The sequence below is a fragment of the Macrotis lagotis genome, chromosome X (assembly GCF_037893015.1).
Source record: "Macrotis lagotis isolate mMagLag1 chromosome X, bilby.v1.9.chrom.fasta, whole genome shotgun sequence".
NCBI classification, from domain to species: Eukaryota; Metazoa; Chordata; class Mammalia; order Peramelemorphia; family Peramelidae; genus Macrotis; species Macrotis lagotis.
In genome coordinates, this window is record NC_133666.1 from 226,707,877 (window position 1) to 226,732,814 (window position 24,938).

At 36.0% G+C, this 24,938-nt stretch overlaps 1 long non-coding RNA gene and 1 pseudogene across 1 annotated transcript in view; one reads left to right on the forward strand and one right to left on the reverse strand.

The window, feature by feature from the left end:
- The first annotated feature begins 1,885 nt into the window (after window positions 1–1,885).
- Window positions 1,886–2,567, forward strand: LOC141501117 (14-3-3 protein zeta/delta pseudogene; annotated as a pseudogene).
- Window positions 2,568–9,163: 6,596 nt separating this feature from the next.
- LOC141500310 (uncharacterized) overlaps window positions 9,164–24,938 on the reverse strand; it is an 87,752-nt gene continuing 71,977 nt past the window's right edge. Inside the window, exons 3-5 of the long non-coding RNA XR_012471906.1 lie at window positions 14,215–14,385; window positions 11,073–11,151; window positions 9,164–9,621 (exon numbers count right to left, since the gene is read on the reverse strand). This is a non-coding gene — a long non-coding RNA (uncharacterized LOC141500310). The remainder of the gene's footprint in view (window positions 9,622–11,072; window positions 11,152–14,214; window positions 14,386–24,938) is intronic.

The window sequence follows — 24,938 nt, forward strand, 5'->3', positions numbered from 1 at the left end:
TTGGGAGGGTTTTCCAGAGTTTATGCTTCACTTCATTGTGGCATCTCTTTTGAGAAGCCAAGCATCCATCCAAAAATCATCACCTGGGTATTATCAGAATTACCCAGGATCACAAAAACTAGAAAGACATTGACAAAATTTGATCTTTCTTAAGAGAGGTAACAACCTCTTAAGAGAGTTTTCAAATATTGGAGACAATTGAAGTTAGAAATAATGGAGTTTTCAAACTATTTCATTAGAGGCAGTTAGGTGACACAATGGGTAGAGCACCAGCTCTGGCATCAGAGAACCTGAGTTCAAATTTGACCTCAGATATTTGAGACTTACTAGCTGTGTGACCTTAGGCAAGTCACTTAACCCCACTGCCCCACAAAAGTCAAATAAAAAGAAGTACTTCATTGAAAAAGAAAACTTTAAAGATAATTACTAGTTTTAATCTGTAAACACCAGAAATTTCACATTTTATCTTTAGTCATTTGAAAGAATTATGAAATTCTTTATAGCGATTCAGTATTTGTGCCTGGCTAATGAGAAAAGAAAAGAAAGAGAAAGGAGAGAGATTTAAATTCACATTCAAATTTCTGTTAAGGGCTGTGTTAAGTTAGGTGGTGTCCTCATCACATTATATAACAAAACAGTTGATTCATTTGGTCAATTCAGTCAAAACAATCTTTCAGTTCTATAAAAATAAATAATAGTCTTTTCACTGATTCAACTAAGTTATCAGTGCTGTTATAATTATATTCATAATTATATTCATTGGTATTTTATTTTAAGAATATCTTTGCAGCAAGGACATTTACAATGTCTATGTATTTTGATTACCCTTCAATCAATAAACAAATATTTATTAAACACAGCCTGCTAGAATATGTTCTATCAAGTTGTATTTACTACATGATAAACTTTGTTTTAAGTCCCAAGATAATAAAGAAAAGTGAGTTCACTCCTGTCCTCGAGGGGCTTACACCCTTTACAAAGAATCATGGATGGGAGCATCTAGGTGGTGCAGTGCATAGAGTACCAGACTTAGAGTAAAGAGGACCTGAGTTCAAATTTGACCTCAGACACTTGATACATGCATACTTACTAGCTGTGTGACCTTGTGCAAGTCAAGAAAAAAAAAAGAATCATGGGTTCCAAAAAGCATAAATGAATGGGGGGGGGGGGTGGTATTAAAGGTATAGGCAAAAGGTAAAATCTGTGCAAAAATGTGAGATAGAATATTAAAATGAATAGTAAATACTTCATTTTGACTGAAATGTAGAGTAGATGAGGGGCAAAATGTGCAATCAACTGAGACTGATAGGTTGGAGCCAGACAATGAAGGACTTTATTCATTTTGGAGGCAACTGGGGTTATGTGACCGTGCCCAGAGTAACTATCTGAGGTCAGACTTAAATTCAGGTCCTCCTGACTCTAGGTCCATGCTCTATCCACTGTATCATCTAGTTGTCCTATGAAGGACTTAAAATGATAAACAGAGACTCATGTTTTATCTAAAAAGCAATGGAGAAATCTAAAGTCTTCTTTGAAGAAGTGACATGCTTAGATATGAATTTTAGGAACATCAACATTAAAATGGAGAGAAATTGGAGGTAGAGAAAGCAATCAGAAGCTATTGCAATACTCTGAGTAGGAGGTTATGAAGACCTCGTTTTAATTGTAGACTGAGAACAGATAGACATAAGTGATATTGAAGAAATGATATTGATAATGTGACACAAATTGCATATGGGTAGTGGATAATTGAAGAATCAAGGATGATTCTTAGATTAAGAATCTGTGTGGGCCACTACCACTGCCCAGAGTCTGCTGAGCCCTCAGTCTGTCACCACCACCACTCACTAAAAATGAACTGCTGTAGAATGCCAAAACGGCTGAGCGATTTGATAACATGGCAGCCTGCATAAATTCTATAAGTGAGTAAGGAGTTGAATTATCCCATAAGGAGAGGAATCTTTTCTTTGTTGTTTGCAGAAATGTAATAGGAGCCCAAAGTTCATTTTGGAGGGTTGTTTCAAGTATTGAGCAAAAGATGGAAGGTGCTGAGAAAAATCAGCAGATGGCCTGAGAATACAGAAAAAAAATTGAGACTAAACTAGGAGATATTTGCAATGATATACTGTCTCTATTGGAAACAGTCTTGATTTCTAATGCTTCACACAAGTTTACTCGTGAAGAAAATAAGCAATTGAAAGTGAAAGGAGATTGGCTGAGGCTGTTTCTGGTGATGACAATAGAGAAAAATAGTGGACCAGTCACAAACATATCAAGAAGTATTTGAAATCAGCAAAAAAAAAAAGCAGATGCAACCAATGCAACCTATAAGATTGGGTCTGTTCTTGAACTTCTCTGTATTCTATTAGGAGATCCTGAACTCTCCAAAGAAAGTCTGTTCCCTTGCAAAGACATCTTTTGATAAACTCATTGCTGAATTTGATACATTAAGTGAAGAAACGAACAATGACAGCATACTAATACTGCAATTACTGAGAGACAACTTGACATTGTGGACCTTGGACACCCAAGGAGATGAAACTGAAGTAGGAGGAGGGGAGAATTAACCAGCCTTCCAACTTTTGTCAGCCTCATTCTAAAATTTACACATTAGACCATTTATCATCTATGCTGTCCCCACAAATAGTTTTGGTTGATGATTTATGACAGGTTTATATTACTTCAATTTAGAGTTCCATATTTCCCATGTGGTTTTTATGTTTAATATTAGAGGAGTAGAGTCAGTTAACATTTGGGGACTTATCTGTTTTTTTCCTGAGGTGGCTGATTAGGTAGATATGGAATTTTTATAAAAGGTTTACATGTTTGACATAGTTCTTTTGGTACACTGTGATTTCACAAAGCCAGTGTTAAAACAGCTTCCATATCCAAGAAAAGAAAACTGCCTGGATATTGGCCTGTCATGGTGGAGGAGAATAAAGGATAATTGGTTCCAGATACAGGTGTAGCTATTGTGGGTACTTTAGGGCTGGAGCACTCCTGAGTGTGGTAAAAACAGATGTCCCATAGGTATTGCATGTCATACCATGTGTATCTAAGAACTGTACAATTTCAACATGTACACTTCTATGATTGAAGTTGCTAAGATTTAACTCAATCAATTTACTCTGGAGCTGCACAGACATGATTCATATTCTATTATTTGTGCAGAGTTACCTGCTCTTTATTTTCATTATTTTTGCTTATTCATTTAATTTTTATTTAAATGGTTTAGGCAACATAAGAAAATAAGTGCAAGTAAAGATACAGTTAAAATGAATTGCTTGTTATTCATAAAGTCACTTAAAATAAAGCTCAGTAGTAAAACAATAACTCATGTATTTAACTTTTTTAATTTTTTTTGCTTTTCTGATTTTTTTTTATACTTGCCTAAACATGCAAGTGCTATAAAAATAGTTAACAGGGAAATAATCTGAGATGATGGTTAGTTTTCTTTAAGGTCTTGCGAAATTTCATGAACAATTCAAGCATAATTGTTACAAACATATGTATTAAGTTGATGGAAGTAGAATAAACTTTTATGAATGGACTTTTCAACTACTTTCTCTACAGCTTCTCATGAAAATCAAATCTTTAGTTCTGAAACTTCTCTAAAGGGAATTTCACATTTTGAAGATTTACTTTCCACTTGGTAGTCATATATTGGTCTTTAAAAAATAAAATTCAATATAAAATTATAAAATGGCAAAATTTCCATGTGTTCCATATTGTTCCAAACATTATTCCCCTCTCCACCACACTGATTTTCAGTTTCTCTTTTAAAACAAAAGATGGTCTGAATAAAATCATATATTCCACTTACCAAGAAAAAAAGAAAGAATCTGTGTGACTAGAAGAATGATTGTAGTACCTTTGACACGTATAGCGAAGTTAGGAGGAGAATTTCATTTAGAGAAAATGCTAATTTAAGTTTTAAACATGTAGATTAAAATATATGGGACATCTAGGAGGCAATGACAAACAAGAAATCTGAAATGCAGGGGTGAAAATTAGATGTCAGTTTGAGGATCATCTGCATTGAAATGACAGATGGATACATAGAAGTTGATAAAATCAGCAGTAGGAGATGTGTAAGGAAAGAGTACTAGATGAAAGGAAGCTAAAAATAAAAATAAAATAAAAGACCAGTTCAGCAGGTAGGGAGAGAAACAAGAATAAAAATGTCATGAAAACCTAGAAAGGAGAAATCTAGAAGGAAATGAGTCGTCAACATATAAAAGCCTTCAGAGAAACCAAGAAGGATGAGATTTTGAGAAAAGGTCATGTGATTTAATAATACAAAAAGCAATGGTGAACAAGAAATAAAGACTTTCATTTTTTAAGGGTTGTAAGGGAATGAGAAGTGAGTGGAAGGTGGGAAAGTAGAGGAATTTTTCTTCTAAGAATTTGGAACTGAAATGGAAACTTCAAGGGATATAGGACCAAGTAAAGAGTTTTTGTTTAAGAGAGATCTGAAGATATCAAGGAAGGAACAAGGGCATTAGGGAATAGAATATCAGGGAGGGCGAGGGGAATATTTATGTGATAGTCTTCTGGAGGTGAGAAAAAAGGATGGGATCAAGGGATCAAGGAAATTTTGCCATTTTATAATGGAGTCAAGAAGTACCAAGTTATCTTCTGCAACTAGAGATGGAAAAGACAATGAGGATGATCATAAGGTAATTTAAAGTGTCAAATTTATAAAGATTATAGATTAAGAGACCTTAGAGGCAAATAATCCAACCTACTTATTTTATAGATAAAAAAATGATAGCCAGAGAAGTCAAGTAATTGTCCAAATCACACAAGTAATAAGTACCAGAGATAGGTCATCTTGAACCTAGGTCATTTTACCCCAAATCCTGTGATCTTTCCACTGCACAATGTGCATCATATAGCATGTGTGATAAATTCCTCTCACCTGTGCCGCTCCCAGCATAGCTATTGCAGATTTATTGTGTTCTTTGGTTTTATACATATTCTCAAAAGGATAGCTATCTTTTTATTCATCATCACAAAGGGCAGAATTGATTTACAATAGGACATTTTCCCCCAGAGAACAAAGAAAATTCACTCTGCTACAAAACATCCCTGGAGAGAGTGGATTGCATATGAGGATCCTATGGGGAAACAATGCTGGTGGAGGGGTAATTCATACCTCCCAAAAAAGTGCATTTTAAAATATATGAAATATAAAATACTATATTTCCATGTCCCTTCAAAGATAATAATAAAAAATAATGTGATTATTCTTCACTGAAGAAAAATGAAGGGGAGGCAGTTTAGTGATAGATTAGAGTCAATGGTAGAGCAAACTGGTGGGGTTTCAATGGTCTAGTGAGACCTGCATTCAATGCATGGAATGACATCTGTCTTCTCTCCCTTTCCTAGTATGATAGCAGTTTATTATAGATAATACTATTGATATTATCAATACTACAAAACATTGACCTAACATTTGACTTCCACTCTATAATCATGACAGTTCCACATTAGGAAATATCTCAAAGCAAAATGCTTTAACTCTCTCAGAAGGAGCAGAAAGCACAATGGCTAGACGATCTGGAAGAGGCTGCTCTTAGTGATGAGTGGAAACAAGGCAAATAGCAACATGCCTACACTATCTTAGTCCTGGTGTCCTAGTGGGATTGGGGGGACAAATGAAGCTTTAAAAAAATTTAAAAAGAAAATTTCATAGGAAACTTTGGTGAAATTGAAGGAAAGAATCATGGGATCTATAGAGTTCAGATCTAATTAGGTAAAAATTAAATCACAATCTTACCACGATTATTTTTTTTAAGGAGAGGTGGAAATAATTTCATTGTAAAGTAGTAGAATTTAATTTTATTAAATACTCTTTAAAAATACATGTTTTCTGGGCAGCTAGGTGATGCAGTGGATAGAACACCAGACCTGGAGTCAGGAGTACCTGAGTTCAAATCCCCTGCCTCAGACACTTAATAATTACCTAGCTGTGTGACCTTGGGAAAATTTAAATTTAAAAAATACATGTTCTCTCAGAACAGAATATTTTACTAACTGTTCACTACAGCATTTTATAATTCATAAGGCACTTTTTTGCCAACACTGAAGAAAATAAGGCATGTACAATTAGAGAGATTTCTACAATTGATTCAAGAAATTCTCACTTGATAAGGCTTCCAATACTTTCATCATCTTGGTTAGTCTCCTCCAACCCTAAAATATAGTTCCTGGAACTGAACATAGGATTATAGCTGTAGTCCGAACTGGAGAGAGTAAAATGCCATGTCATATTCTTGATTCCTATTGAAACAATTAAATGATACAATATTAGTTGTTGGAGGATAGATATTGAAGTCAAAATTTCTGAGTTTGGGAAGATCTTAGTTCAAATTCTGCCTCAGACACACTAATTCTGTGATTCTGAGCAAATTATTCCTTCTCTTTGGATTCATTTTCCTCAAGTAGCTTTGAGGAAATAGGACCTCATCAGTTTGGCAAAGGGAAAGGAATAAGTAGACATAGTCTTAGGTACTGGGTGGTAGAGAAAGACAGGGCTGCCAAAAGGTAGCAATGGGAAAAGAATAATGAAAAAAAACATGTTATTCAAGAAAAAATATTTTTGCAACTTTCTAGCACTTACCATATCTTGATTTGCATTATAGATGTGACTGCACTGTCATTTTTGAGTCCTCCAGCTTTCTGAGAGCAAGACTGCCTCTAAACAAAGTGTGTGCGTCTGCCTCAGCACTGCTACAATGCATTGAACACAACGTGGGCTTAAGAAATATATGATGAATTGAATCAAAATGAAAATTAATAGGATTAGTATCTATGATATTAGCTATCTGTTACTATTTGTTATCATCTTTATCAACTTTAATTAGTTTTAAAGAAAAAAAATGTGGTATAATAAAACATTAATTCTGCAGTAAGAACTGTTTTCTAATTCCAACCTTGTCACAAACTAATTAGATGAGTTACTTCTCTGACCATACTCTTTGTCATCCGCATTTTGTACAGTGGGCTGACCAAACAGTTTCCAAGGATCATTATGGCTTATAGAATATTAGTAAATAGAACTAGAACTGGGAGAGAACTGAAAGGTTATCTCTTCCAACCTTCTCATTTTACAGATAAGAATAAGAAAGAGTAAGTGACCCAGGTTATATGGGGCAGAGTTGTGATTCAAACTCAGTTCCTTATAACTCCAAGTTCAGAACTTAAGTCATAGATCTATGATCTAAAATGTATTCAGTGATAGTACTCCTCAAAACTAAAAATCAACCATACTATTACTTTTGAGCTGGGGGTTCATTTTCAAGGTTGGACATTATCTTTATTAACATGATCATCAGCTATGAATATATCTGAAATTCAAGGAAAATTTTTGTTGCTGCTTTGCCTGGTTGTGTATGATAGAAGCTGAATCATGCAAGAAAAAGAAAGTTCACTTGGTCCGATTCCTGGTGGAATTTTTACAAAAGTGCACAGAGACCATCAGCAGTGATCAGATTACTGTGAGAATTTTATACTCAGTCAATTCAATTTGGGTACTTTTCAAATTTATGGGTGACATTACATGGGAAAAGATGGTCATTGGATGACAGAGATAGGAATTGAAATGTTCTTGACAAGATAGAAGGGTGACCTAATATCTATTATAATGAAAGGTAAAAGGGATAAATGTGAGATTTTTTTACTTTTAGATTCATAAAATCAATTATCCAAGTATAGTATTGAAAATGTTGAACTTTTTTTAAGGTCAGGATTTTGTAGACTATAACAAAAAAAATAACAACAATAATAACAACATTCACATAGTTCTGAAAGGCTCACAAAGTGCTTTAAACTAATAATCTATTAAATTTTTTTACAAAAATTACATGCAAAGGGGGCAGCTAGGTGGCTCAGTACATAGATCACTGGCCCTGGAGTCAGGAGTACCTGAGTCCAAATCTGACCTCAGACACTTAATAATTACCTAGCTGTGTGGCCTTGGGCAAGCTACTTGACCACATTGCCTTGCAAAAAAAAACCCCTACCAAATAACGTACAAAAATTGCATGCAAAGTAATGGCAGGTTTTATATCATCAGTCTTCCATCAGTATGTCTTTGCCCAGGTTGTCCTCTGCAACTCCAGTTTTTATAACTTTTTACTTTCAAGCTCAGTTCCTATACCATATGATTTTCCCATCCCCCTCTAGCAGCCAGTCCTTTGTATTGATTTTCATTTAATATATTTTGTATACATTGTGTCTTTCCCCTACAGAATGTAAGAGCTTTTAGGGAAGGAACATAGGAAGCACTTAAATGTAGGTTGGTTGTGGAATTACTTCATTTTGTAAGTGAAAAATAGATCTTCAAAAAAAGGGGGTCCTTGATTTATCTTAATGGTCTCTATTGAACAGATGGGGAGATATAGGAATACAAATCACCTGACTGGAGGAATGTGTGATCCATCAGCAATACATTAGGAACATGGATTAAATTTCCATCCTTCTCAGTCAATTTTGGGATTTGTTTCAAACAGTCATTTTCCAGTCATATCTGACTCTACATTACCCAATTTGGAGGGAGGGAGGGAGGAAGGAAGGAAGGAAGGAAGGAAGGAAGGAAGGAAGGAAGGAAGGAAGGAAGGAAGGAAGGAAGGAAGGAAGGAAGGAAGGAAGGAAGGAAGGAAGGAAGGAAGGAGCTGTGTTTCCCAACTGGCCAGTAGTGTGAGGTCTCCTACTACTCACAAAGGTTGTTGTTTGTCCTCTGTTCTCAATGAAGACCATGACAACAGGAAGATGATGCCATGGATGCAAGTGAACTGTATTTAAGTGAGAGAGGGTTTTTCTCACTTTCTCCCCTGGAGTCATCTGGCCAAATATGGATCAAGAAGACAGGAGATAGCCCTGAATGGGAGACGTAGGCCTTCTTAAAGCTAAGGTCTTTATAAAGCAAGCCTCAGACTGAGGCAATGACCATTCTGTGACTGAGGGTAAATAAGAATGAGATGAAGCAAAGAAAGCAACTTTTCTTAAGCATCATTCCTTAAACCCAAATCACACTGGATGTCATTGATTGGCAATCAAAGTCAATTCCCATTTGGTCATTGTTTGGGCCCTGATTGGCTTAGTGTGAATGAAAATATTTTTTTTCTGTTTTGTCTAGAAACCCTGAGGGACTTTGCCTGCCAGTTTGATTTTTTTTCTTTTTTGGACCAAGTTAAAGTGAAATTTACATGAAATTTATAGCACATACCTTGCTTTTATTTTTAAATAAACAATAGATTCAACATGTAATTTTAAAAGCAGTCCTGTTAGTTAAATGCCTGGGGTGGGGCTAATTTAGCCTTTTTTGGTGCTGGATACCAATCATTGGTTCTGAGTCTGCATTGCTTACATTCTTTGCCTTTTACCTGCCTTGGTTTATCTCTTCTCAGAAGTTCTTCAGAATTTTGCCAGTCTTATGTAGTCTTGATTGGAAAAGGCACTTATATCTCTTCTCATCTCCCACCTTTAAAAAAATTCTTTGTACATATTAACAACAACATTGTGAGATGATCAACTATGATGAACACAGCTCCTCTCAGTTCAGTCAGTGATCAAGGACAATCCTTAGAGACTTGTTATGGAAAATGTCATCCACATCTAAAGAAAAAGAAAGACTATGAAGTCTGAATGCTGAGCAAAGCATATTATATTCACTTTTTAAAACTTCATGGTTGTTTCTTTCTCTTTCATGATTTCTTTATTTCCCCTTAGTTATAATTCTTTTTTCACAATATGCCTAAAATGGAAATATGTTAAATAGGATTGTACATGTACAATTGTACATGAGATTATATTATGAGAATGTTCATGGCCATAGGGAGGGGAGGCAAGGGAGTATGGTAGAAAAATGTGGAACTCACAAGCTTACAAAAGGATAAATGTTGAATTCCATCTTAGCATGTAATTGAAAAAATAAAAATAAATAAAAGGAAAGAATAAAACATCCATTTCTTCTGTTGATTTTTTAGTCCATTAAGTCCATGTTTTCCCACAATTCCTCTGTTCAAATTAATTCCATTATTTCTTCCTCCTCCCCAAAGAAATTCTTCCCCATCTACATTTCTCCATATCTGTGGCACAAAGCTCCATCATTTTCCATTTTGGTCCATGGAATCATCACTGTTCTTGATCCTGTACTTAAAATTAGTTGGCATATCTTGTTATTTCTATATCCACGATGTCTCTTAATCTTTACCTCCATGTCCATGCAAGCTGCCATTACCATAGCTCAAGTAATAGTCTCCTAATTGGTTTCCCTTCCCCTAACACCTCCCCACTCCAATACATCCTGCGCAACTGCCAAAATATCTTCCAGAAAATAGTCAAGTCATGTTGTTCCCCTATTCATTGTGAGTAACTCCCTAAGGATTTTAGGATCAAATATTATTCCATCTTTATAACATCCTTTTTAATATCTGTTTTTGTATACAATGTACATCTGTATTAGTATACATTTATATAATCCATAAAAATGTAAATTATACTCATATTGAGAGTATAAGCTCAAAATGTTTTACTAAAGAGAGTATATGATTAAAAATGTTTGGAGACCTCTGGTATAACACATTTAGTTCACAAACATTGACCCCAGTAGGACCAGTTAACCACTAAGGGAATGCATTCAGGTCTTTTGTTGACAAAGTAAAATATGCCCCAGCAATATAATTTCCAGTCTTTTGCAAAGCTTAGAAATGGGGACACAGCAGGATAATAATGTCGTCATTCAGATAGTCCTCTCTGGGGGGAAGGAAAAAAGGCCTTACTCATTTTCACTAACTGCCTCCTACAAACCAGATTTGGCTGCTATCCCCCACACTCTGACATCTAACTCTTTAAAGCCAGTATGCAAAATGCTTAGGCGGTATTATTCATCAGCTCCCTTAAAAAATTCATTTGAACTCCTATATTTATAGCATTACACAAATAAAAATACCATGAAGCAAGAATAAACACTGTCTCAAAAGTATTTCAGGCCAGTGGTGTGCAGGAAACTTTAGAAGTGGGCAGCAAGGATACTGTACACACTGATTTTTATTTATGATCCACACCTTGAGTCTTGGATGGAGTAGGAAAGTTGTGTATTCCTTCAGAAGTCCAATTTATCTGGGAGCCAAACAAGGGGGACAACTGAAAGAAATGGCTCAAAGTTAGTTGAGGTAAACCCTGGAATGTAAATGAGTGTAATTTAAGTTATTTTCCCCCTGGCTCACACAGTATTCTGAACTGTCAAAAGGTGAGCATGGTCATCCCACCAAAAATAAATTCACTCTATTCTTCATTTAAACACTTGAGTTAATTCTGTTTCATGACTCCAAGTTGGAAACATAGGTGTGATTTCTAACCTGATCTTCCCATCCCGCATCCAAACAGAGAACTGATGTTTTTATAGCTCCAGTAGCTTGGTTGACCTGGTAAGGAAGTCAATCACCACTCAAAAACCTGAAGATCAGTATATCCTAATAAGCTGGTATTGAATTGAGGTAAATTGATAACTCAGAAGAATTATGCCCTATTCAGAAATAACTACTATCTGTAACTTCTGATAGCAGAATGCTAAATTGAATCATCTAGGTTCATTGCTTCAAATTTGATTTTTATCAGAAAGAGGTCAGAATAATTGTCTCCATTTTGAAAGAAGAAAGTTGCATATGAGTTAGGAGACTGAGATTTTGTGAGTATGATATCATACTCACATACATCACAGTGAGACTGTGATGATCCAGTAAAGGCTTAGGAATCAGGAAGACTGATGTTAAAGTCCTATCTCTGATATAGACAAACTATGAAACCCTAGACAAGTTACCTTACCTCTTAGGGACAAAGATGGTTCCCTATGATTATAAAGATATAGATAGATTTGTGTGGTTAGAGACTGTCCATACTGAGAATTCTCACTAATAAGAAAATCATGTCTTGGCTTCCATAAATCTATCTATGGATCAAATAGATATGCCTAGCAATGCCCTTCACAAACACCCCCACCCTATTCTCTCCTAAAAAAATGTTTTCTAGTTTCTCTGGTGGCACTGGAATTAAAAAAATAATAATAATTTATTATAATGTATCACTTTCATTGAGGAAGATGAGGAAAAATATGTTTCTTTTGGTTGCTCCCAATAATTTGAATAGCAGTAAAAGGTGAAGATGAAGTGATATCTAGACAATGCATTACCACATCTCTAAATAGAGGATTGATTTCTGCATAGTCAATCTTCACAGAACCTGATGGTAGAGGAAAGTGGGAGAGAGACATGTAACAGTCAATGTCAGTAGAAGGAAAAATCTGCACTTAAGTCACATTCATTCCCTCTTCATGCTCAGTTTTATTTTCATGGTCAAATTGCAAGACAATAATAGGTATATGTGTTTAGTTTTTGTTTTGTTTTGTTTTTGACAAGTTTACCAATATCTATCAGTTTCTAGTATGTTACCTGATTGGGGGGTGGGGGTAGGGGAATTCTAGATGTATTTACCTATAAATAACCAGATAATGTCCAAAAGTAGAGAAAATCTCTTCTCCAAATGGTGGTATCTCTTGAGATTGGTCTAAAAAAATCTCCCCAAAGCAAACTAGTTCTTTCAATCTTTCAATATGATTACTGGGCTGGTGGAGTGAGGGTGGCAGTAGATCAGAGATGGAAAGAAACAAGTTTAAACAAGTTTGCCATTTTGCTTTTGAAAGTTTTAGAAAAATTATCAAACTTTTAATTCTATGGTATGTTGCTATCAGCATTTTCCCCTCATTGGAAAATCAGCAGATGTAAATCTAGGAAACTTGCTTTGATTATTTGTTTTGGAGAATTTTGATTCTTTTAAGAAGAAAAATCAAAGCAAGGATCTTTTCTAAGCAGACTCCTGGAGGAAATCTCAGTGAGAAGGAAGTCTAATGTAAACAATTTTTTTAGAAGCCTATCATATATGGAATTCCAGGTTGGATGAAGATTTTTTTTTTCTTATGAAGGGGGTACCAATTTGTCCCTCCTCAAAAGTCCATTCTAACCTATAGATGTGAGATGGGGAAGGATAAGAAAAAAAAAGAGTTAGAAATCAATCATCAATTATTTATTCAGCACCTACCATATCTCAGACTTTGTGTTAAGGATCTGAATGCAGAAATTAGTCAGTTCTTGCCCACTGTGAGCTTAAATTCTTCTAGAATCAAACCTTTCTCTCAGAGCTATTGTCAGGAAAGCAATTTATAACTGTTAACTATACTCCTATTATTTCTCCTTCAAGAAAGCTGCAAACCAAGATACTAATGATGGACAGGGATTAATACCACTGACTCAATAGCACAACACAACTCTGAGACAGTTTAGTTTAACTTTGCTCCAAGTGGATAGTGTTGTGGGCCTTTTGGGCAAGAAGAGAATCAAAGTTGTTTGTTTTTCCCCCACCTTCCTTTTACTATTGTTTTCTGTCTCCTGGGGAAGAGAACTTTTATGTATACTTTTCTCCTTTAACTTCTTTTACCTGAGAACTCAGGAATATTTTTCAACACAACCATATATATAATAATTTAATCAATTACTATAACCATATAAGAATATGATTTGTTTAATCCTTTGGGCTCTAAGTGATCCATTACACCTGGTACAGATTTTCCTAAACCCTGAAGACCTGCTCAGATGTCACTTTATGGTGTGAAGCAGGATCTCAAAGGCTATGTTGTACAAGTTCTGGAAGTTTTACCTGACAGTTTGAAGCATCAGCCCAGAGATGAACTATATCTGTCACCCAAGAACCATATCATTAAGTTCAAAGAAACTCATTACCAGATGTTTGGAAACCATGGAGCAAATTGTTTTGGACATTGCAATTTATGAAACTATCCAGAATCATCATCATCATTTCATCATGATTTTGTTTTGCTTTACTTTGTTTGTTTTATGTTTCTGGTCTGGACCATAATTTCTTTCTGTAGGTTGATCTTTCGGAGGAAATAGACCTTCCATCAATGGAGAACAGCAATTATGTATTCTTAGACAGTTGCCTGGGGAATTGAGAGGTTGACTATAGTCCTACAGATAAAATGTATTGAGGTCAGGTGTTCCTAACTTCAAGCCTGGTCCTCTATCTACCATGATATAAACATAGTCATGAATTGATGGTGAACAATATAAATTGCAGAGAAAAGGAGAAGGTTGCCTTATTTGTGATCATCCTAGTAAACTTTACTGTTCTACTTACTCATTCCAATTTTCATTTGCTGCTCCAAGTGATCTGAAGTGCACAAACAAGATATGCCTCCCAGGTTAAGATCATTACTTTTCCACTCACCATCAGGCTGCTAATTCAAAAGTTGATTGTCACCACCTCCCTCAGTCTCCTTTCCATTTGAATGAAAAGCTTTATCTTAACCTAAAAAAAAACAGATTAAACTTAGAATATTAAAACTAGAAGAGATATTGTAGATAGATAACCTAAGGCAACTCCATTCCTCCATTTTAAAAAATTAGGAAAATAAGAGGTTGGAATATGCCTAGGATTATATAGCCTGGGTTTTTTTTTTTGTTTATTTTATCTGCACATCTGAAATTTCTATTATAGGAAATCCCAATGCAGATGAGCAACAGCTCTGTGATTTAATACTCTTAGAAAGTTGGCTGGGTACTCACTCAAAGATTACCTATTTTGCTAAGGAGTCACATAACTAGTAAATGTTAGAGAAAGGACTTCAACCCAGCTTTCCAGAATCTATATCCAACACTATTCCTACTGCACCAATGTCTTTCTCATGAGTCCTTTTTGAGTTCAATTCCTGCCTCAGACACTTATTTGTTATGCAACCCTGATCAAGTCACTTAATCCTATTTGACTCAGTTTCCTCAACTGTAAAATGAGCCCATATCTTTGCCAAGAAAACCCCAAATGGGGTCACTAAGAGTTGTATATAACTGTACAAGTGAATAACAACAAATGAGTCTCAAAATAAATGTAAGATTACTCAAGAACAAGAACCTTCTTATTTGTTTGTTTCTACATAAGATCTAGGACAGTGCTGTGAATTTAGAAGATATTCAACAATGAGTTTACTAATTAATAATACATCTATCAAGCACCTACTCTTTGCTAAGAATGGGGTATAAAAATGAAAATGCCTTCTTTGCTAGGAACTCACATTTTCATAAAGAACATATATGGAAGGTAAACCAATATTTGGTCAGTTGATTAAATTTAGCCAGAAAAGTATAGATGACTACAACCATGGATTTTTTTAAACAACTGACATTTTACTGCATCATATGGCCACAATAAAATATTTTCCTTTCCCAGAAAGCAGAACTAATGACAATGGGCAGAAGCTGAAGGATAGCAAATTTTGTTTCAATGGATGGGAAATTTCCTAAAAATTAGAGCAAGTCAAAAGAAGAATGGATTGCCTGAGAAGTAGAGAATTCCTTCTCATTTGGGTACAAATCTAGGATGATCACTCATTAGGTTTATCATGTATTTTTTTAAAAACTTGCCTTGATTAGGAAAGAACAAGAGACCAATGTCAAGAAAGCCAGTGAAAGGGGCAAGATGGTATAAGAGTATGGAGACAATGAAATATAAAGTGATTAGATATAGATATTTTTTCCTGATTCACAGCTGGTGAAGAACTAACTAGGTCTCTCTAAGAGGATAACTATAAAAATAAATGTGGATGAATACAGCACACAATGTATAAAGCATGAAAGTCTAAGGAAATGTAGAATAATAGAATAACGAGTCTGGAGGAATTATCAGAAGAATTTGGGGAAAGACTGAATTTAAAGTAAGGGTTTTTAAAGAACCTGTCCTGGAGGTAAAGTCATTTCAAATAAGTCATTCAGTAAACATTAAGAATGTATTATGGGCTGGGAACTGTGCCAAGGGCTGCATATGTGAAGAGAAGTAAGACAAACTGATTTCCAGTAGCATATATTCAAAGGGGAGAGGCAATGTACCAACCACGATGTACCAACAAGCTCTATATGGTATTAATTGAAAATAGTCTCAGAGGGGAAGGCACAACAATTAAGAGGGATTGGAAAAGGTTTCTTATAAAAGGTGGGATTTTAGGTGGAACTTGAAGGAAGTCAGGAAGCCTAGATGAGGAGTGAGTACTTTCTAGGAATGAAAATTCTCAGAAGATGAAATGTCTTGTTTGAGAAAGAGCATTGAAGCCAGAGTCACTGAATCTAAGGATGTATGGAGAGCAAGTGTAGGAAAAAGTGTGGGGTGGGAGATCAGGATGGGAGTTAGCCATAGATTTTGAAGGACTTTGAATACAGAGCACTTTATAATTATTTTGGAAGTGATATTATTTCACTGCAATTCACCGAATTAGGGGGAGATGAGTTACATGGTCAGACCTGAACTTTCAAAGTAAGTGAATAATGGCTAAGAAGCAATGCTGTGTAAATTAGAAAGTGCATCAAAGAGATAAAAATGGGAATATACTCAATCATATATGACATTTGGGGCAGCTAGGTGGCACAGTGGATAGAGAGCTGATCATGGATTCAGGAGGATGGGAGTTTGAATTTGACCTCAGATACTTGCCACTTACTGGCTGTGTGACCTTGGTCAAATCACTTAACTCTGATTGCCTCACATTCAGGGCCATCTCCAGTCATCCTGATTCATATCTGGCCACTGAACCCATATGGCTCTGGAGGACAAAGTAAGTGAGGCTGGTAACTTAGGACTGAACCCCCTCATTCAAATCCAATTCATGTGCTTGTCGTGGCATCACCTCCCTGATGCCATGGTCCTCTTTGAAAATGAAGGGCAAACAAATATATGACATTTATATTACTAATGCAAGAAATCTGGGATTGAACTGTTATTCTGAAAGTCATAATATCTCTTGCATTCACCCCCTACTTCCCATCTGAACTATTTCAATAACCTGTATAGGGTGGTCTCCCTTACACACATCTCCCTTTATTTCAATCCATCCTCAAGTTGTCAGAGATCTTCCTAAACCATAAGTCTGACCCTGTCAGTCTCTTATTCAATAAATTCCAATGCCTCCCAATTATCCCCAAGATCAAATTGAAAATCCTGTTTAACATTCAAAGTCTTTCATAAACTGTCCTCAGTCTTTCCAGTTTTCTTATATTTTATTCCTAGATCCAATAATACCAGTCTATTTGTAGTTGGTCAGTCAGGATACTCCATCTGCTTACCCATTTTACTATACTTGGAAGATGTGTTTCTTACAAATTAAAGTTGTAGTAACCCTGCACCCAGTAAGTCTGTTAGTGCCATTTTCCCACCATGTGTTTATATCATGTCTTTGTCACATTTTCGTAATTCTCACAATATTTCAAACTTTTTCATTATTATTAATTCTGTTAGTGATTTGTGATCAATGAACTTTGATGTTGCTTTTGGAATTATATCAGGGCACTAAGAACTGTGCCCATATAAGACAATGAACTTAATGGATAAATGTGTGTGTGCTGACTATTCCACTAACCTGCCCTCCTAAGTCTTTCTTTCCTTCCCCTTCAGCCTCCCTATTCCCTGAGCAATAACAATACTGAAATTAGGACAATAGTTCTACAACAGTCTCTAAGTGTTTAAGTGAAAGGAAAAGTCAAACGATGCAGCAAACTTCTTTGTCTTATTCTAAGAAATTGTACCAGTCACCCCCATTTTCAGCAACACCCTGTTCAATCAACTGCAATCAACATAGACCCAAGACCTTCCACCAGCACAAAAGTTCAAGTCTTCGGAAGGCTCAGATCATGGTCAGCAATTTTTAAGCAATAAAGTTTTTTTTTTTTTAATTTAGGTATGTACCTTTGAAATAGATGAAAGAATAACATAAATCCTGGAAGACAAAAAAAATTGTGTGACTTAACTTGAATGTGATATTTACTTTATTGCTGTCCTCTAGAAGCAAAACTGTGATATATCCTAGGTATGCATATATCTTTTCATTGGCTATACCCAGACTTGGAATATTCTCCCTCCTCATCTCTGCCTTCTGGTTTCTCTGGTTTCCTGCAAGTCCCAGCTTATAGAGGAAGTCTTTCCAGATTTCCTTTTATTTCTAGAATGGGAGCTACTTGAGGTTAAGACTGCTTTTTGTTTGTTACTTTTTATTGTTTTCTTTTTTAACCTTTATTGTATCCCCAGCACATAGCAACATGCTTAGCACATAATAGGTATTGAAATAAATGTATGTGGATAGATTGCTACCTGATTACTATACTGCCAGGGTGCTACTGGCCATAAAAATGGGGGGGAGGCTCATTTGATGAGAGAGAAAGAAGAAATGTCAAAGCCTTTCAATTAATGCTGTTTGGACTGGGATTGGGGCAGGGACAGAACTCTTAGTGGGCAGCATTACTCAGTTATTTCCCGATCTGGGCTGCAAGGATGCTTTCAAGTTTTGATTCCATGACCGAGATCATCTCCCATCCTGCCTGTTATAAAAGGCCTGCTTTAGCTCCTTTGATCTCGGCTGGGAGGCCACTGTTCACTACTGTTGGGAAGCGGTTTCAAATCAGCAGGTCAGCCAGATCTTTTGAAGCTCGAGCCATTTATTCAGTAGTTAGGACACCAACCACAAGCAGCCAGAGAAACCTGAATGGGATGTCTGGAGCTGGTCATTAAGACAGGGCTTTACTGTTTGTGGTCTTCAGCTGCCTCAGGAACACCATGGGGAAAATGAAATGATAAATGTGTATTCAGGGCAGTTATATAATTTACTTACAGAAGATCTATATACAGAGTAGCTGTATGAGCATTGAATGTTTGATTGCAAATACATCCCTAGCACCATTGTAAATAGCTGTTTTAGGGCTGGAGTGGGGGAAGGGAAATCCAATGGTGATGACAGCTATGAGTAATCTACCTGGAACTTAGCAACTAATATTACCACAGGTATTTTATTGTTCACAAAATAGGATAGCTCCTGGCTTAACACATTCCCAAAGAGCTCAGTTAACTCTAATTGCACACTTGTAGAGAAAGGGGCCAGAGTCTCTCAGTTTATTGCTCAGGATTTCACTAGAAGTATTCTACTTCTGGTTGGAGGCAAATCTTGAGTGAGATCAGGTGTTAAATAATGACTAGAAAGAGGATAATGTTCCAGATTTGGGATTCAGGCTTTTAATCTTAACTTACCCAGTCAATTTACTCAAGCACAAAAATATATAAAAATGTGAAAGCAGGGTCCCATTTTAATTGGAACAAGAAACTTCCTCCACTATAAAACTGCAAAGAAATATATGGAATATATTCATTCTGAGAGGTTGAATGGAATAGTGAATAGAGAGCAGACCTCAGGAGTCCCACCTCTGACTGGTTATGAGATCCTGTGTGGTTAAATCCTGACAACTCTGACTTCTTTAAGGATTCAACTGAAATCCCTCTCTGTGCAAGAAAGCATTTCCAGTCCTCTTCTTAAGTATCTTTTTTCTGAGATTATCTGCAACTTCTACTGTCTATATCATGTTTGTGAATAATTGTTTACATCTTATCTCCCCATTAGACTGAATTCTTGAGATAAAGTCTGTCCTCTCCCTTCCTATCTTTGTGGTGGTTTTGTGAATAGGGACAGCCTGGGCCTGGAGTAAGGAAGACCTCTGTTCAAATTCAACTTTAGATGCCAACCTTGAGACCTTAGAGAAGTCATTTAACCTCTATCCATTTCCTCAATTGGAAAATGAGAATGAAAATACCTACCTCCCAGGTGCTGTGAGGTTCAAATGAGATAATATACATATGTATACATATACATATGTAAAATCCTTAATGCAATGTCTGGCAAACAGTAGGAGCTTACTAAATGCTTGTTAAATTGATTTCTCTTAAACTCTCAAATCCCCCTCCTCTCTAAGATCCTAGATTCCAGTACTGATAGAGCCATTTCCTTCACTGAACAAGAAATTACTTTAATTAAATCGAAGGCCCCTAACAAAAACAAATGAACAAACAAAAACAAGGGAATCTGTTGTTTTTAGTTGCCATCATTGAAGAAGACTAATGATTTTGAATTGAGTAAAATAGTCCTTGACAATGTTTGGTTCTTGCAGCTAGAGGCAGATGTGTGGAAGACTCTCTGTTTTTGTGGCAGTGTGTGCCAGGATCCAAACTGTTTTATATTTAAGCAGATTACATCCTGTGGAAAGATACATTTTCATGCTAGAATTAGTGTTTAATCCACACAATTGATAAGATCTGGTAAGGGAGCAAGGAAGGAAAATACCCCATCTCCACCCCGTCCCCCAAAGCCCATTGAATTGAATTGTGTGTTTACATTGCAATCAGGCAGCAAGACCAACAGCCGAGGATTCTCTGCAGGTACTGTTAGTCTTGGAAGCTATTGCATGACTAGGTCATTAGAGAGACCATATTTTTTTTTTTTTACTCCGTGGATCTTTTAACAAAAATTGCGTTTGGCAGGGAGGAGAAGAGTGCGTCTTCTTAACATTAAAACCTTCTCTCAGAGGCCTTTCCAAGATGTTTTGGATTGCTTTTTGCCGTTCACTTTCTGGCAGCCTGACTCTTCCATCAGTGTTTACAGAAGGTCAATAAACCCAGCACATTCTGGGGCTGCGAAGAAGTGTGTATGTGAGAAAACCTGCTGTTGTTGCGGTAAATGCAGTGTCCACAAGTTCATTAGGCATGCATTTGTTCCTGGAAGGGCTGGCTATTCCTGTAACTGGCTGCCGCCAATGTTTTTAACCATATTCTCCACTTTTATGCAGACATTACAGGGGGGGAAAAAAACCAGGCTTCTGTTCTCAATGCCTGCATCAATTTGGAATTGGTTATTTGATCTGCTCATTTTACCTTTCGTCTAAGTGTCTAGTGTAAAGGGCAGTCTGGGACACTGCCGTTATGTCTGGAGCTTTCTGATGAGGCTTTGGGATGAAGGGCTCTGTGGCTTGGGGAATGTTCCCAAAGTGCTTATTTTGTTTTAATGAAAATAAGGGAAGAAGTACTGAAAGAATAACAGTCACCATCAAAAATGAGAAAAAAATCAATCATTTATATAACCTTGATACGACTTCCCCACACATATTTAAGTAAGTAAAATATTTACTTCTTTCTTTAAAAAAGAAGTCTAAATTGACAAATTATTCTTTTCAGCTGCTTATCACTAACTATAGAAACTTATAAGATTTTGCTTTCTGGTATTCAAATTGTCTCTGAATGATAGCATTCTGTCCTTAACCCTTAATGAATGCAAACATGTCTACTACTACTATCTAAAATTAATCAAAGTAAAATTTCATAAATTACCATGGTAAGAGTGCATTAAAATCAGTGTTATGATATGATTATGCAGCCCCAACCTAAACCTAATCTAATTAGAAATGCTTAAATGATCATGGAATCTTTCCTATTTTCCCATAAGGCAAAAAGCTCCTGTCCTTATTGATCTCGTGTCACCTTAAGGCAATGACAACCTTGAATTTCCTATGATAACAGTATCTGACAAAACATGGCTCCAGTTTACTTATAGCAGGCATGTTAGAACTCTTGAGAAGTGCAAGACACTTCCATCACGAATGGAACACATCTGTCCAGGAAATACACTTCACGGTGCCAAAATGCTTTTAGTGTATCTGCCCCCAGAGTGCCCTATCAAGCTACAGTACCCTGTCAGCAAGTGCCTTGTAATTCCTTTCCTTTTATGTTGATGAAAGTCTTGATCTATTATGCCAATATTGCATACTTTCCACAGTCTCCCATAAACTATTACTCAGTGATGTGCATAGGAAATCACGCTCTGTTCTTTCAATGACCAACCTCAGTTAAAAGCATTAGGCTCGGCAGAAAAGTAGTAGCAGGATGGTCAGACTATATAATTTGCTCTAGCTCAATTTCCAATTTGGAAAAAAATAAATCAGGAGTGTAGGAAGGGGGGTAGGAAGTGAAGTACCCACAATGGAATTGGACACTACTGGAAATAAATACATTACTTTCTTTGGGAGCCAAGTATAGTGAGGAAAGAAGCTATTTGACTCATTCCTTCCACTTAAAGGGTGACCTGATTCTGCCCCTATTCACTATTGGAGTTAGGAACAACTTGCCTTGGGATTTCCTGAATAGTAGTGGTTCCTATCTCTGAGGCATGGGGCTGAATGATCCTGGATTAACCTTCAAAAGAATTTAAGGAATTCAAATGGGTCTTATTATAGGGAATAAAAGCTTCACAGATCCTATATTATACCCTAGTTTTTCAGAATAAAAAAGCACCCCATTTTGGAACCCAAAAAAGACCCAAATCCTGATGAGCAGATTTAAAAAATGGAAGAAGCAGAAGGACAAAGGTTGAGCAATTTTTATCTAGATCAATCTTGACTGAAGCCCAAATTGTTCAGTCAGAACTGGACTGGACTCAAGAATAAACCAAGTTATTTCCCTCTGACAATTTCCAAAGTAAACATATATTGAAAGCTATTAGAGAAAGTTTCAGATGTTACTATGCTGCAAATTTTCTGTTATTCAATAAAGAATTGAACTTCAGTGTTGCCCAGATGATGAAGGGAGGAAGAGGGTCATAGGATAGATATAGAGTCAGAAGAGATCCTAGGGGTCAACTGTTCCTATGTTATAGATACAAAAGAAATAAAAACAAAAATCTGAGCCCACAGGATTGAAGTATAGTCAAGTCTGTGAAATATTCAAGATTTGAACCCAGCCTTCCTTCTGATGTAGCATGCTACTTCTACAGAAATCTCTGTGGGGGGAAAAATGATACTCCTAGTTACCCTTGAAGAATTTATTTATATTTGTGGATAAAATGTATAGATTTTGACATTCCTTACTAAAGAGAAGAGCACAAATTGGACCAAGGACTTTAGAGTGAGGAAGTGGTTGAATCCCTTAGCCAAAGATAATAAAAATAAATTTTTAGTTTTTGTTTTTAAGGTTGTGAAAGCACTTTCTCACAACCCCCCATGAAATAGGTAGCACAGTTATCATTATTATCATTGTAAATATGAGGAAACTGAAACTAGGTTATTTTTATTAGTATCATCATCAATCATCATCACTATTAATCATTATTATCTCATTTTGGTTATTTTTTAATGAAATTTGCATAGAAACAGTCCTGGAACAAGTCTCTTTCTCTCTCTCTCTCTCTCTCTCTCTCTCTCTCTCTCTCTCTCTCTCTCTCTCTCTTTCCTGTGAGATATGTATGTATATACACATATTTGTTCATACATACACACACATGTGTCTACACACTCATATATTGCTGGAGACACAGATGGCTAATTTATTTTTATTTAATAATTATGGTGCCCATTTACTATAGCTTAGAAAAACTGTAAACCTTTGAGAATAAGAATCATTTCATTTTTGCCTTTATATCTCTAGTCCCTAATAGTTCATAGCAATTAATAGGTGCTTAATAAATGTTTGTTCATTAATTAATTGGTCCACAATTTTTGAATTAACTTTCATTTGCTTTACTTTCTCTGCCTGAGTTCTTGTGTCTCTGTAAGACCTAGAGTGGGGGAGGATGATAGAACAAAATACTGGAAAATAGTTTACAATTCAAACAAAATAAGACTTGACTTTGATTTTTTGATTGCTTCCTGAGATATAGGCATGGATAAATTTCCAAATCAAGATAATACTAGTCATGGGACAGCTAGGTGGCACAGTGGATAGAGCACCAGCCTTGGAGTCAGGAAGACCTGAGTTCAAATATGGCCTCAGACACTTAATAATCACCTAGTTGTGTGACCTAGGGCAAGTCACTTAACCCCATTGTCTTGCAAAAACAAAAACCAAAAAGATAGTACTGGTCACAATTTGTGCCATGCTCAAAGGAAAAATTACCTCCCAAGCTAGAGTCAGACTTGATTTTCTTTTGTTTTGTTTAATACTGCCTTCCTTGGTCCAGACTTGTGTCTTCATCTGTGAAGAAATCCTGCTCTGAAGAGTCCCACCATTGATGCATATCTACAACTATTCTGTAGCCTAGAGAGCCATGAAGAACACTATGAAATGTTAAATAATCTGTCCATTGGAAAGTTACCACTATGTCTCAAATATGTCTAATCTAAGTCTTCTTGATACTAAGCCCTTTATCCTCTTTACCATATTGCCACTGCTCTTTTATTTTCTTGGACTTGTAATTTTATCAGTGAAGGGACATGGAAGAAATTTCTTTTTATGTTAGTAAGTAGCAAAGCCAAGAATCAAATTCATTCTGAGTATAAATAAATAGCATATTCTATGATTCATATTGCATCTTCTTACTTTCACATATATTTCTTACTCATTTTTTCTTCTGAAATCAGTCAACAACTTATTTTATCTTTCTATTCATTTCATTCATTAACAATTTATTGAAAGCCTATGTGTTTGAGATGTGTGTATGTTTACATATGAGACATATCTACAAAAGAAAATAGAAAATATTTTGCAAATTATCAAAATAACTTAGCTTTGGGACCCCAGGTATCATCCCACTAGAAAGAATATGTTTCTAGTGAAATTGAGGCAATAAAAGTTCAAATGATTTTGCTCAATTATATCTGTGATAGGGACGGCTAGGTGGCACAGTGAATAGAGCACTGGCCCTGGAGTCAGGAGGACCTGAGTTCAAGTTCAGCCTCAGACACTTAATAATTACCTAGCTGTGTGGCCTTGGGCAAGCCACTTAATCCCATTTGCCTTGCAAAAAAAAAAACTATATCTGTGATAGATGGAGGGAGAGATTCATATGCATCTAATTCCTGACCTGTGGTTAAACCCACTGAGCCACAATACTATGTAAGAAAAATTCTAGACTCATAGTCAAGACTCATGCTTCCAAACAATTTTAAAATGAAATAGTTGTATGAGATAATTTTCAAAATTCCTACTAGAATCAAAATTCTATCTTTCTAAAAAAAAGGAAAATGGATTTTTTTCTGACATATAGGTCAAAAGATGCTGGTCAAGGTTGATAGGAAATT